Here is a 10,865-nt window from a genome sequence, read left to right on the forward strand (position 1 = left end):
CAAGGTTCATCTACTTTGTAGCATACGTCAGAACTTCATTCATTTCCTAAATATTTGTTTATTTGGTTGTGCTGGGAGTTGGCTGCAGTACTCAAGATCTTTAGTCTTCATTGCAGCATGTGGGTTCTAGTTCCCTGACCAGGGATTGAACCTGAGCCCCCTGCATTAGAGGTGTAGAATCTTAGCCACCGGACCACAAGGGAAGGCCCCTCCACTCCTTCTTATGACTGAACAATCTTCTAGTAAGCGGGTATGCCACCTTTCGTTTGTTCATCCTCAATTGATGGACACTTAGGTTGTTTCCACTTTCGGCTACTGTGAATAATGCTGCTATGGACAGGGGTGTACACATCCACAGCATGTACATAGTATCTATTTGGGTCCCTGTTTTCAATTTTGGGGGTGGTAAATACGTGGAAGTGGAATCGCTGGGTCATATAGTAACTCTATGGTTACTTACCTGTTTTAAGTTTCAGTTTCCTCCTCTATAATGGGAATAACAGTGGAATATACTTTTTTTTTTTAATGTTTAATGTTTATTTATTTTTAATCAGTTTATTTACTATTGACTGGATCCTCATGGTTGTGCAGACTTTCCTCTACTTGTGGGTCGCAGGGGCTACTTAGTTGCAGCGGGGAGGCTTCTCATTGCAGTGGCTTCTCTTGTGAACACAGGGGACTCAGGCTTCAGTAGTTGCTACATAGGGTAGTGGTTGCGGCTCCCGGGCTCTAGAGCACAGGCTCAGGAGTTGTGGTGCATGGGCTTAGTTGCTCCATGGCATGTGGGATCTTCCTGGATCAAGGATCAAAAGACTGTGTCTCCTGCATTGACAGGCGGATTCTTTACCACTGAGTCACCAGGGAAGCCCTGGAATATACTTCTTAAGGCTGTTGTGACTCACTAAGATAACGCATGTAAAAGTGCTGCCTGACATGAAGTGCATGCTGATTTGGTATTTACTGGAATCATTGTTGTGTCAAAATGGCCTTCCTCATTTTTCTGAGTTCTTATTAGTATATCTTCCTAACAAACAAAATCCTCATCTTCTGCTGTACACCTTCAGTGGCTCAATCAGTACTTATCAATGGTTTGATAATACCAGGTAAAGGCACAGTCACAAGAGAGTGTCAGTCATCACCAGGGTGACTCCTGGTGTCATTCATTGTAGAGGAGGTGGGTCCTCAGGCAAGTAACTGTGACCCACTGAGTGAGACTCACAAAGGTGAGAGATGGAATTTCTGCCCCTCTCTGGGGGTGATCTGCCAGTGTCCGTACTTTGAAGAGTATGGACTTGTATAAGGGCTGCTGGAATTAAGCAGGAAGGCAGCAGGTCAGGGAGCTCAGGATAAAGATGAATCCACAAGGCCTTGTAAAGCAAACTGTCTCGTTGCCCACTACTTCAACAGTTCAAACGTTGTTCAGACTTTTAGGGCCATTTGGAGCCAGAGGTATGAGCTGGAGTAGTCTTCATGAAAGCAAGGGGATTTGAGCTAAGCCTTGAAGGAGAAATTAGGATGACTTAATAGGCAGAGGCAGGGGGAGAGGGGAGGAGGGGCACTGTTGGAAGGGAGAGCAGCGGAGTCAAACACGTGGAAGCTAGAAGAGGCACAGTGTGTGAGATGGTTTTGATTGCAGACTTGAAGAGGGTGTGCCAGGGGCTGCTGCTGCTGCTGCTAAGTCGCTTTAGTCGTGTCCGACTCTGTGCAACCCCATAGATGGCAGCCCACCAGGCTCCCCTGTCCCTGGGATTCTCCAGGCAAGAATACTGGAGTGGGTTGCCATTTCCTTCTCCAATGCAAGAAAGAGAAAAGTGAAAGTGAAGTCGCTCAGTCATGTCCGACTCTTAGTGACCCCATGGACTGCAGCCTACCAGGCTCTTCCATCCATGGGATTCTCCAGGCAAGAGTACTGGAGTGGGGTGCCATTGCCTTCTCCGAGTGCCAGGGGCAGTCCCTGAGAAATAAGATCTGACAGGTGCATTGAATCAGGCTCTGGAGGCCTGAATTGGAAAGCTAGGGAGGGTGGGGAGCTAAGGAAAGTTCCATAGCAGGAAAGCAACAGGGGCACAGTGGAGGGCGAATCTGGCCTCAGTGCTAGGCAGACTGGATGAAATCTTGTATAATGTTTGATAGCTGGGTGGGAAGTGGTGAGGCCTGTGATTCAAGCAGGGCCCTGAGTGGGGTCAACCAGCTGGTAGAGAAAAATGAAAGGACTTTCTGTCCCTCAGGCGAATGCCAAGGTAATTCTCTGATATTTCACATCCAAACACAAATAAGAAACAGGAATTTTAAAAAATTGTTGCTTCACATCCTTATCACTATACTATAAAAGTTATGCATGATAACTGCAAAAAATCTGGAGAATACAGATAGCTAAAAAATAAAAATTTCAAATATATTTTTTAACTTAATGATGCTATATACATTTTTTGGCATGGATAGTTTTCTATGTTATTAAAAACTTTTCTACATCATTATTTTTAATGGCTGCATATTATTTCATGGTCATATGTATTTAATATGTAGAGCATAGCTTAACTGACCCTGTTTTGTATTATTGGACATTTTAAGTTGTTTCTATTTTTGTCTTTGTTGTTGATATAAACAACACTAAGGAATAGCCTTGTGGTGAAAACTTTGGATGTAACTGTTATATCTTCTTAGGATAGAATCCAAATAAGTGGAATTGTTGGTCAAAGGCTATGTATACATATTTTTAAAGACTCTGACAATTACTGAATTATTACTAGATGCATTATATTAGTAGATTTCTTAGTATCTTGCCATTCCTAGAATGCTAAGTTTATTCAGTCGTGTCCAACTCTGTGCAACCCTATGGATTATAGCCTGCCAGCCTCTGTCCATGGGATTCTCTAGGCAAGAATAATGGAGTGGGTTGCCATGCCCTCCTCCAGGGAATCTTCCCGATCCAGAGATCGAACCCATGCCTCTTATATCACCTACACTGGCAGACAAGTTCTTTACCACTAGCACCACCTGGGAAGCCCTAGAATAATACTAACTTATCCAAAGAATTGTCTTTTAATACAAATTCTCTTTGTAATTTACTTAGGATTTTCTTTCTGTTGCATCTCTAGTCATATGAAAAAATGGGTTGTAGTTTTCTTATTTATGGATTGTCAAGTTTTAGTATTGTGATTTTGCAATCTTTTTCTATGTCCTAAAGCAGATTAAATAGCATGAGAATTATCTATTTTTTGAAGCTCTAAAGAAAGGTGACCGTGAGAACTGTTGGGCCCTACCACTTTTGGGGAGAGATAATTCTCTAACATTATTTTCCAGTTTCTTCAGTAATTATTGATCTCCTCAACTCTTTGAGACTTCCTGAGTCCCTTTGGCAATTAATATTTCTTAAATTTTTTTTTCTATTTTTTTCTTGACTTGTCAGAACTTTTATTAATCTTTTCAGTGAGTCTCTCCTTGGGTTTATTCATCAAGTCTTTGATTGTTGTGGTCTTATTTCATTCTCAGTGTGGATAAATGATCAATGCAAAACATGTATAACTTTATACTAGGATTCAGACTGAAAGCTTGTATGAATTCCGCTTCCCCTACATCCCTATTTTCCTTGTCAAAAAACATAAGACCCATTATCTACTAGAACTTATGACCTGGGAACTCTATCCTTAGGTGTATAACCACGGAATGTGTACATATGTTCATCAAAAGGCATGTCTAAGAGTGCTAATAGCAGCACCGTTTATTATACTCCCAGACCAGGAAAAACCCAAAAATTTATGGATTGTAGAATGGATGAACTGTCATCTGTCATAAAGTGGGCTATCATATAGACATGAGAATGAATGAAGTGCAGCTCCATATACTAATATGTATGAACTGCCCAAACATAATCCTGAGTAAAGAAACCAGGCTTATAAGAATGCATCCTGTATAACTCTACTTATATAAAATTCAAAAACAGATCAAACTAGTCTATGGTTATAGGAGTCAGGATAGTGGCCATCCTTGCAGGATGGTTCATGGCTGAAAGGTGGGGATTCTGAGGGACAGGTGATGTTCTGCATCTTGATCTGGTTTCTGGTAACACAGGGAAGTTCACTTGAAGTGGGACACCAATATTCATATGTAGCTTATACTTCAATGAAAAGTTTACTTTAAACACAACACTGTAAATCAACTATACTCCAATATAAAATAAAAATTTTTTCTTTTTTTTTAAAATAAACAATTTTAAAGTAATAAAATATACATGAAGAAAAAAATTTACTTTCAAAAGTTGGGGTGTCTATGGAGTTTGTGACCTCCTGAGATTGCATGCAACATTTACATGTACATAAGAGTCCCTTGGATGGCAAGGAGATCCAACCAGTCCATTCTAAAGGAGATCAGTCCTGGGATTTCTTTGGAAGGACTGATGGTAAAGCTGAAACTCCAATACTTTGGCCACCTCATGCGAAGAGTCGACTCATTGGAAAAGACTCTGATGCTGGGAGGGATTGGGGACAGGAGGAGAAGGGGACAACAGAGGATGAGATGGCTGGATGGCATCACCGACTTGATGGACATGAGTTTGGGTGAACCCCGGGAGTTGGTGATGGACAGGGAAGCCTGGCGTGCTGCGATTCATGGGGTCGCAAAGAGTCGGACACGACTGAGCAACTGAACTGAACTGAACTGATAAATATATATTTTTCTGGAGAGAGGATTCATAGTTTGCAATAATTTCTTCCAACAGTGACTTCAACACTGACTCAGGGGTTCCTATCTCCTCACTGAGTCCTACCCTAATCTTGCTTTGTCAGTCTCCTCCTTCATGTATCCTCCCATCTCTTCTCTCCCTCTCTCCAAAAATGTCCCCCTGACTGCTCTGGTATTCTCTCTTTCTAGAACAAGCATACTTCCTTACTTTCCTTATTTTGTGATTCAATGTTTATATATATTTCAAAATGATGACCATGATATCTAATTGCAATATCTATCACCATACAAAGATAATACATATTTATTACCTAAATTCCTCACATTGTACATTTCATACTCGTGACATATATTTTGCAGCTAGAAGTTTATATTTCTTAATCTACCTCATCTACTTCTTTCCTCTTCCTACCTCCTTTCCCTCTGGCAACCACCTGCTTCTTCTCTGTACCTATAATCCTGTTTCTCTTGTGTTATGCTTGTTCAATTGTTTTGTGTTTTAGGTTCCACAGATAAGTGATAATAGTACCAAATTTGTCTTTCTCTGCCTGATTATTTCACTTGGCATAATACCCACTGGGTCCATCCATTATCCATTTCATTGCAAATGGCAAGATTTCATTCATTTTTTAAATGGCTGAGTAGCACTCCTTGTGTATGTGTATATATATATCTATATATCTATGTATATATATGTATGTATATATATATGTATGTATATATATATATCACAACTTCTTTGTCCATTCATCTATTGTTGGGCATTAGGTTGCTTCCATATCTTAGGTACTATAATAATGCTACAATGAACATAGGGCATGTATCTTTTCTAATTAGTCCTTTTGTTTTCTACAGATAAATTCCCAGGAGTGAAATTGCTGGATCTACAAGACCTTTTAGAACTAACACCCAAAAAAGATGTCCTTTTCATTATAGGGGACTGGAATGCAAAATTAGGAAGTCAAGAAACACCTGGAGTAACAGACAAATTTGGCTTTGGAGTACAGAATGAAGCAGGGCAAAGACTAATAGAGTTTTGCCAAGAAAACGCACTGGTCATAGCAAACACCCTCTTCCAACAGCACAAGAGAAGACTGTACACATGGACATCACCAGATGGTCAACACCGAAATCAGATTGATTATATTCTTCGTAGCCAGAGATGAAGAAGCTCTATACAGTCAACAAAAACAAGACTGGGAGCTGACTGTGTCTCAGATCATGAACTCCTTATTGCCAAATTCAGACTTAAATTGAAGAAAGTAGGGAAAACCACTAGACGATTCAGGTATGACCTAAATCAAATCCCTTATCATTATACAGTGGAAGTGAGAAATAGATTTAAGGGACCAGATCTGATAGATAGAGTGCCTGATAAACTATGGATGGAGGTTCATGACATTGTATAGGTGACAGGGATCAAGACCATCCCCATGGAAAAGAAATGCAAAAAGGCAAAATGGCTGTCTGGGGAGGCCTTACAAATAGTTGTGAAAAGACGAGAAGAGAAAAGCAAAAGAGAAAAGGAAAGATATAAGCATCTGAATGCAGAGTTCCAAAGAATAGCAAGAAAAGATAAGAAAGCCTTCCTCAGCAATCAATGCAAAGAAATAGAGGAAAACAACAGAATGGGAAAGACTAGACATCTCTTCAAGAAAATTAGAGATACCAAGGGAACATTTCATGCAAAGATGGGCTCGATAAAGGAAAGAAATGATATGGACCTAACAGAAGCAGAAGATATTAAGAAGAGGTGGCAAGAATACACAGAACTGTACAAAAAAGATCTTCACGACCAAGATAATCATGATGATATGATCACTCACCTAGAGCCAGACATCCTGGAATGTGAAGTCAAGTGGGCTTTGGAAAGCATCACTATGAACAAAGCTAGTGGAGGTGATGGAATTCCAGTTGAGCTATTTCAAATCCTGAAAGATGATGCTGTGAAAGTGCTGCACTCAATATGCCAGCACATTTGGAAAACTCAGCAGTGGCCACAGGACTGGAAAAGGTCAGTTTTCATTCCAATCCCAAAGAAAGGCAATGCCAAAGAATGCTCAAACTACCGCACAATTGCACTCATCTCACAAGCTAGTAAAGTAATGCTCAAAATTCTCCAAGCCAGGCTTCAGCAATACGTGAACTGTGAACTTCCAGATGTTTAAGCTGGTTTTAGAAAAGGCAGAGGAACCAGAGATCAAATTGCCAACATCCGCTGGATCATGGAAAAAGCAAGAGAGTTCCAGAAAAGCATCTATTTCTGCTTTATTGACTATGCCAAAGCCTTTGTGTGGATCACAAGAAACTGTGGAAAATTCTGAAAGAGATGGGAATACCAGACCACCTGACCTGCCTCTTGAGAAACCTATATGCAGGTCAGGAAGCAACAGTTAGAATTGGACATGGAACAACAGACTGGTTCCAAACAGGAAAAGGAGTATGTCAAGACCGTATATTGTCACCCTGCTTATTTAACTTCTATGCAGAGTACATCATGAGAAACGCTGGGCTGGAAGAAACACAAGCTGGAATCAAGATTTCCTGGAGAAATATCAATAACCTCAGATGTGCAGATGACACCACCCTTATGGCAGAAAATGAAGAGGAACTAAAAAGCCTCTTGATGAAAGTGAAAGAGGAGAGTGAAAAAGTTGGCTTAAAGCTCAACATTCAGAAAACGAAGATCATGGCATCTGGTCCCATCACTTCATGGGAAATAGATGGGAAACAGTGGAAACAGTGTCAGACTTTATTTTTGGGGGCTCCAAAATCACTGAGGATGGTGATTGCAGCCATGAAATTAAAAGACACTTACTCCTTGGAAGGAAAGTTATGACCAACCTAGGTGCATATTGAAAAGCAGAGACATTACTTTGCCAACAAAGGTCCGTCTAGTCAAGGCTATGGTTTTTCCAGTGGTCATGTATGAATGTGAGAGTTGGAGTGTGAAGAAAGCTGAGTGCTGAAGAATTGATGCTTTTGAATTGTGGTGTTGGAGAAGACTCTTGAGAGTCCCTTGGACTGCAAGGAGATCCAACCAGTCCATTCTAAAGGAGATCAGTCCTGGGTGTTCATGGAAGGACTGATGCTGAAGCTGGAACTCCAGTACTTTGGCCACCTCATGTGAAGAGCTGACTCATTGGAACAGACTCTGATGCTCAGAGGGATTAGGGGCAAGAGCAGAAGGGGATGACAGAGGATGAGATGGTTGGATGGCATCACCGACTCAATGGTCATGAGTTTGAGTGAACTCTGGTAGTTGGTGATGGACAGGGAGGCCTGGCGTGCTGCGATGCATGGGGTCGCAAAGAGTCAGACACAACTGAGCGACTGAACTGAACTGAAGTGAATGGTAGTTCTAGTTTTAATTTTTTGAGTGACCTCCATATTGTTTTCCATAGTGGCTGTACCAATTTATGTTCCCACCAAGAGTGCACAAGGGTTTCCTTTTTCCACTAATATTTGTTATTTGTTGTCTTTTTGACAACAGCCATTCTAATGGATGTGAGTTGATACCCCTGCTCTCATTTTGAATGCAGACACCTTTTGTCCGGGTTGTTGTTTGATGTTCAGTCACTGAATTGCGTCCGACTCTTTGAGACCCTATGGACTGCAGCTCATACCAGGCTTCCCTGTCCTTCACTATCTCCCAGTGTCCAGGTAAAGCAATGAAACTGATACTATCTTGACTGCCCGCAGACTCCAGATCACCACACCTCCACCTCTGAGAGCGATTTCTTGCTCCTTTGCAGTTCCCAGTCTAGATTTTGGGCATGAGGTTTACATGATTCCTCTCTTCTTGCTGTAATCATACTGGACTTTACGGTCCTTGGGGGACAATCATTCAACTTCCCATCCTTACAGTTTCTTCACTTCAAATCCAAGGATTGTCATCCTTCCTTTCATTTCAATTACTCTGAATTTCAAGTCCCAAATTCAAGTCCCATTCTCCACCCCTTTCCTTTCATGCTTGGCAGATAATCTTTCCTTTTACTTAAGGAATCGGAGAACTTTAAGTTCTATGTCTCTTAATTTCCACTTTATCACTTCCTTTCTTCCATCTTAAATAATTGCTACTTCTGTTTCTAATCAATCTCTCTAACATGTTGGCAAAATGATAATAACTTTATTGAGCATTTGCTGTGTATAATATGTGCTGTCTCATTTAATCCTTATTAAATGGTGCTATTAAATGGACTATAAAGAAAGCTGAGCACAGAAGAATTGATGCTTTTGAACTGTCATGTTAGAGAAGACCCTTGAGAGTCCCTTGGACTGCAAGGAGATCCAACCAGTCCATTCTAAAGGAGATCAGTCCTTGGTGTTCATGGAAGGACTGATGCTAAAGCTGAAACTCCAATCCTTTGGCCACCTGATGTGAAGAGCTGACTCATTGGAAAAGACCCTGATGCTGGGAAAGATTGAGGGCAGGAGGAGAAGGGGACGACAGAGGATGAGATGGTTAGATGGCATCACTGACACAATGAACATGGGTTTGGGTGGACTGCGGGAGTTGGTGATGGACAGGGAGGCCTGGTGTCCTGTGATTCATGGGGTCACAAAGAGTTGGACACGACTGATCAACTGAGCTGAACTAAAATGGTTCTGTTATTTTCAATATCTCCAGCTGACTCATTGGAAAAGACTCTGAAGCTGGGAAAGATTGAAGGCAGGATGAGAAGGGGACAACAGAGGATGAGATGGATGGATGGCATTACCGATTCAATGGAAATGAGTTTGAGCAAGTTCTGGGAGTTGGTGATGGACAGGGAAGCCTGGCATGCAGCAATCCACGGGGTTGCAAAGAATCAGACACGACTGATCAACTGAACTGAACTAAAATGGTGCTATTATTATCAGCATCTCCATTTTACAGTTGAGACAGACATAAGGACTTGCTTGAGGGCAAATGACTAGTCAGCAGTGAAGCTGGAATTTAAGCAGTCTAGAACTCTTAGTCTTCAACTGCAGTGCTATTTTGCTTCTTATGATATTTTTCGGCTTGTTTGTTTTACAGTTGCTCAGTCATGTCCAACTCTTTGCAACCCGATGGACTAGAGCATGCCAGGCTTCCCTGTCCTTCACTATCTCCCAGAGTTTTCATCCTGTCTTCCCCTTCTCCAACTGCCTTCAGTCTTTCCTAGGACCAGGGTCTTTTCCAATGAGTTGGCTCTTCCCATCAGGTGCCCAAAGTATTGGAGCTTCAGCTTCAGCATCAATCCTTCCAAGGAATATTCAGGATTGATTTTCTTTAGGTTTGACTGGTTTGATCTCCTTGCAGTCCAAGGGACTCTCAAGAGTCTTCTTCAGCACCACAATTTGAAAGCATCAGTTTTCTGGCACTCAGCCTTCTTTATGCTCTAGCTCTCACATCTATACATGACTACTGGAAAAAACATAACTTTGACTATACATACCTTTGTAGGCAAAGTGATGTCTTTGCTTTTTTTAATATGCTATCTTGATTTGTCATAGCTTTTCTTCCAAGAAGTAATTGTCTTTCAATTTCACGGCTGCAATCACCATCAACAGTGATTTTGGAGCCCAAGAAAATAGTCTGTACTGTTTCCGTTTCTTCCTCATCTATTTGCTGTGAAGGGATGGCACCAGATGTCATGATCTTCGTTTTTTGAATGTTGAGTTTTAAGCCAGCTTTTTCACTCTCCTCTTTCACCTTCGTCAAGGGACTCTTTAGTTCCTCTTCACTTTCTGCCATTTGGGTGGTGTCATTTGCATATCTGAGGTGGTTGATATTATATTTCTCCCAGCAATCTTGATTCCAGCTTGTGCTCCAGGAAGGCATTTTGCATGATATACTCTGCATATAAGTTAAATAAGCACGGTGACAATATACAGCCTTGACATATTCCTTTCCCAATTTTGAACCAGTCTATTCTATGTTCTGTGTCCATTTATAACTGTTGCTTCTTGACCTGCATACAGGTTTGTCAGGAGCCAGGTAAGGTGGTCTGGTATTCCCATCTCTTCCAGAATTCTCCACAGTTTGTTGTGATCCACAAGCTATGGTTTTTCCAGGAGTCATGTGTGGATGTGAGAGTTGGACCATAAAGAAGGCTGAGAGCCAGAAAATTGATGCTTTTGAACTGTGGTGCTGGAGAAGACTCTTGAGAGTCCCTTGGACTGCAAGGAGATCCAACCAGTCCATCCTAAAGGAAATCAAC

The sequence above is a fragment of the Bos javanicus genome, chromosome 26, assembly GCF_032452875.1.
Source record: "Bos javanicus breed banteng chromosome 26, ARS-OSU_banteng_1.0, whole genome shotgun sequence".
NCBI classification, from domain to species: Eukaryota; Metazoa; Chordata; class Mammalia; order Artiodactyla; family Bovidae; genus Bos; species Bos javanicus.